The 5000-nt window shown below is 57.6% G+C and overlaps 1 pseudogene; it reads left to right on the top strand.

The window, feature by feature from the left end:
• LOC135172235 (large subunit ribosomal RNA) overlaps nucleotides 1-5000 on the top strand; it is an 11410-nt pseudogene that overhangs the window by 3372 nt on the left and 3038 nt on the right.

Raw genomic sequence — 5000 nt, 5'->3', positions numbered from 1 at the left:
AGCCGCAGCAGCGCCTCACCATCTTGCGCTGCTTCCTGATCCCCAGATATTACCATCGTCTGGTGTTGGCTGGTTGCACACTGAAGGTGTTGCGTTCGCTCGACCTTCAAGTAAGAGCTGCAGTCAGAAGATGGCTCCGATTCCCCAAAGACGTCCCGGTCGCCTATTTCCACGCGGCCTGTAGGGACGGCGGTCTAGGTATTCCCTCCTTTTTAACATCCATCCCTGGCCTGATGCGGGACCGGCTCATGGCGATGAAGCAATCGTCGTTTCATGCAGTGAGAACTGCATACGAGTCGGAGTGGGTCCAGAACCGCATCCGCTGGACCTGTAGAGCTTTGAACCCAAGTGGAGAAGAGCTCTATAGCCGTGAATTGCGGCACAAGCATTGGGCCGACAGACTTTACGCGTCTGTCGACGGCAGGGAGTTGAGGGAGTGTGGGCGTACATCGGCCTCCACAAGGTGGATTGCGGCGGGGGTGTCGGGTGTGCCGGGAAGGGACTACGTTCAATACCATCACACCCGCATCAACTGCCTCCCCACCTTGGTCCGCACGTCTCGCGGCGAGAGGCACGTGCACAGTGACATCAAGTGCCGTGCAGGGTGTGGTTGCACTGAAACGGCCGCTCATGTCATCCAATCTTGTTTCCGTACGCACGGGGGCAGGGTGAAGAGACATGATGCCGTGTGCAAAACTCTCGCTGACCATATGCGTTCGCGCGAGATGCAGGTTGTGGCAGAGCCTCATCTTCGCACCGAGCAGGGCTTGCGGAAGCCGGACCTCTTGGTCAAAGCGGGTACCAGAGGCTTTATTGTGGACGCGCAGATTGTCTCCGGCAGTCGTCCGCTTGACGATAGTCACCGCAGGAAGGTTGAAAAATATAACACCTTGCATGTAAAGGAAATGGCAGGAGCCATCCTGGGTTTGCCGCCTTCTTCGATGACTGTAACATCGTGCACCATTTCTTGGAGAGGTGTTTGGAGCGGGGCGTCTGCGGAGGCTTTGAGATCATGTCTGGGCGTGCCAATAGGGCTGCTAAGCGGCATCGCGACGAGGGTGCTACAGGGGTCGCACACCAACTGGACCCGATGGGGCCAAATGACAACCACGGCCCCGCGAGTACGCGTTGGGGTGGGTTGATAGATATTTCACCCCCCATCGCATTTGGGTACCTGCCCCACATCCAATTCGGCAGCAGGAAATAAAGCCGTCGCCCTCAACAATATCAGAGGGTAAGAGAAGGGGTTTTAGTGGATATGCTGGCTACAGTGACTCCCACACTACCTTAGCAGCAATGCTAAGGTGCCTATAAAAGGTTTCCCCTTCTTAAAAAAAAAAAAAAAAAAAAAAAAAAAAAAAAAATAGCCAAATGCCTCGTCATCTAATTAGTGACGCGCATGAATGGATTAACGACGATTCTCGCTGTCCCTACCTACTTCCCGCAGGGGGTGTAATGGCGGGTAAAACCGCCCTTACACACGGGGTGTGACGACCCCGCGGTCCCTGAGTCGAACTTGGTGTAAGGATTGGGATCCCCCTTTTGGGGGGTCTCAATAATTATACCAAGGGGGGGTTGCGGGTGCAGGATGAACCCCTGTGCCCAGGGGGGGTTTCGGCGGGGGGGAGTCGCGAATTGGGTCGCGAGGGAGGGCGAAATCGGCCGGTGGAGGGGTGGTTCCACGTGGTGGAGGAGCGGGTCCACGTGGTGGAGGGCGAGATCGGCGGGTGGAGGGCCGCGAGACCTACCTATTGGGTGGTCTGTTGGGGGAGGGTCGCGGTGGGGTGCGCCGGACTTCGGGAGACGCGAGGGAGGGCGAAACCGGCTGGTGGAGGGGTGGTTCCACGTGGTGGAGGGCGGAATCGGTTGGTGGACGGGTAATTCCACGCGTGGGTGGGGGTTCGGGGGGACTGGCTGCTTCGCAGTGCGAAGGGCATGGACGCTGCGGTTCTCGCAAGTAGTTCCAGCCACGCGTTAGTAGTCGGAACCTCCCGCAACGGTGGAGGCCGGCGAAAACGCGACGCCACACGTGGGGGTTGGATCAAGGGGAGTGGGTGGGTATCCCACGGAAAAGGGACGGTTCGCGGGGTGGTGCGGGGGAGGGGGGACTGGCTGCTTCGCAGTGCGAAGGGCATGGACATTGCGGTTCTCGCAACTTGTTCCAGCCACGTGTTAGTAGTCGGAACCTCCCGCAACGGTGGAGGCTGGCGAAAACGCGACGCCACACGTGGGGTTGGGTCTCAGGGGGAGGGGGTGGGTATCCCTCGGGAAAGGGACGGTTCGCGGGGTGGGTCGTCGGGTGGGATGGGTGGGTTCCCCCTTTCTGTGGGTCTGCTCCCTCTCTGCTCCTCTTTCGAGGGGAGTCGAGGCGGAGCACTCCTTCAGCGCCTCCACCGGGCCCCGATCCGAGCTCCCCAGCTCGGCGGGAACCGGAGGGCCCCCTCCCAGGGACGGCGCCCAGCGTCCCGAGCTACCCAGCTCGGTGCCGCGGGGAATCGTCCCATCTAATCCTAATCTTCTTATTCATTCTTTTTCATTTACTTTTCAGCTTTTCAGCTCTTGCCTTTTGGCACGGCCGACGACCGTTTCGTCACACTTCAACCATGGCAGAGCATCTTTGTAAATTAATTCCGGAGGCTAAACTGCCCCCAATCGGATCTCCGGGGGGGCACACTGATGCGTCCGTCGTGCGGCGAAGTCTGCGCATCGCTTCCCAGCATGCCAGAGAAACACCACCATCAGCGACTACATCGAGGGACCCAAGGAGGGTGGTGCCCTCAAGGGTTCGTAGTCGCCCGCCGTGCGCCGGGGTACTGCCCTCCCGACGAGGGAAAGGTTCCAGCCTTCGTGCTGTCCACGAGGACGTCGAGGACGTCACAGACATCGCGGGACTGACTGCGCAGCGGAGTCAGCCAACGCCGGGATCTTCAAGAACTTCAACCGGTGAGTCCACTCAATTATTAGGTAGGGTTCGCGAGTGCCACGTTAGCTTAAGTAGGATCGATAGTCATCGCGTCGCGACCGGAGGCTCACCGGTACCCCCCGTTCCAATAGGTCATCCTCCCCGGACCCCTGCGATCGAGGGACCGGGCGCGCAACGCGACGTTAGAATACTGCAATTGAACATGTCCCGCTCAATTGCAGTAACCGGGGAGGTCTTCCAGTTAATTCGTAAAGAGCGTCTGGACATATTGTTGCTCCAGGAGCCGTATGCCATTCGTGAGGCGAACACCTGGGCCATCCGCGGCCTAGGAGTCGGAATGCGTATTGCCGCGAGCTCAACGGAGCGACCGTGGGCGGCCGTCGTTGCGTGCAACTCCATCGTGGAGATTGCTTACGTGTCCCAATTAAGTAATGCACATTGCGTTTGTGCTGAAGCCCGCGTCCCCGGTGGATCCTTCTTCGTCGTCTCCAGTTATTTTCAATACTCGGACGACATAGAAATCCACCTGAGGCAGCTTGAAAAGGTTCTCAGTTGTCTCAGGGGTCGCCGCGTTCTGGTGGCGGCCGATTCCAACGCCCAACACTCCCTTTGGAGCCCCAGGACCACTGACCGTGGTGTCCTCCTGGGTGAGCTCATCGAGTCTTTCGGTCTCCGCGTCGCGAATGATGCTAGGCAGGGCCCAACCTTCAGGAGTGCCGCAGGTACGTCGTTCATCGACGTCACACTGGCCACCCCTGGCATGTATAAATTCATACGTGCATGGAGGTTGGAGGACGAGTGGTCCACCGGCGACCACACGTCGGTTTTCTTTCGTTTAGCGATCCGGAGTTCCTCACAGCGCGTCAATAACTCGGGAGTCGGCGAGGGCTCTACCATGCGGTTCAACGTTCGTCGGGCCGACTGGGAAGAGTTCGAAGCGACCCTCGATGAGGAGGCCCGTGAGAAACTCGCGGACCATCCGCTGGATTCTACAGCGGATGTTGAGAGAATGGCAGAAGTACTGGGTGACGTACTCACCAAAGCCTGCCAAGATTCGATGCCGCGCCGCAGGCATTACCGTCGCGCGAATCCGTGGTGGACCGAGGAGCTGACCAGCAAACGCAAACTGGTCAGTCGTCTCCGAAACGGCTACCGAAGGGAGACTAACCCTGACGCGCGAAAAATTAAACAGAGCAGGTATCGTGTAGTCCTGCGATCGTATACCAGGCTACTTAGGACAACTAAAGAAAATAGCTGGCGCGGTTACATAACGACGGAAAGCAACGCGAATCCCTGGGGCTTCCACTATAAATACGCGGCTGATAAATTGCGCGTAGGCACGGTCCTCAGCACACTTAGAACCGCGAATGGCACGACACTTACAATGCGTGAGACTGCTGAGGTCCTGTTGGACACACACGTACCCGACGACGACCCCAACGCCGACACACCGGAACAGAGAGACATCCGCGAACGCGTGAAGAACCTAAGGGTTCAAACAGAGGACGCACGAGACGTGACGGACGACCAACTTAAGGGCCTCGTAAAGACCCTTAAGAACGACAAAGCCCCAGGATGCGATTTAGTTGAAGTTAGGGTCCTAAAAGTCGCGGTCATGAGGATGCCTCACATCTTCACGCGACTCTTCAACGCCTGCCTTAAGCACGGCGTTTTCCCCACCGTTTGGAAAGTCGGCACACTTCGTGCTCTCCTCAAAGGAGTTCACAAGGATGTGTCCGACCCCAAATCCTACCGTCCCATTTGCCTCTTGTCGGTTGTCGGGAAATTTTTCGAAAAGGTCCTGCACGGGATCCTTATGGCGAAAGTCCTTACCGAGGACAAAATATCAGGACGTCAATATGGCTTTCTGCCTGGACGCTCCACGGAAGACGCGATAGTAGAGTTGCGTGAATTAGTCGAACGCGGTAACGACAAGAGGTACGTCATTGGACTCCTTTTCGATATTTCAGGAGCCTTTGACAACGTGTGGTGGCCCCTAGTCCTCCAGTCTTTGGCGGATCGAGACTGTCCGAAGAATGTCTTTGAAGTGCTCCGGAGCTACTTTGACAATCGGACC

Source organism: Diachasmimorpha longicaudata, unplaced genomic scaffold, assembly GCF_034640455.1.
Source record: "Diachasmimorpha longicaudata isolate KC_UGA_2023 unplaced genomic scaffold, iyDiaLong2 ctg00000211.1, whole genome shotgun sequence".
Taxonomy (NCBI): domain Eukaryota; kingdom Metazoa; phylum Arthropoda; class Insecta; order Hymenoptera; family Braconidae; genus Diachasmimorpha; species Diachasmimorpha longicaudata.
Note: the sequence above shows the minus strand (reverse complement) of the source record. Positions and strands in the feature narration are given on the sequence as shown.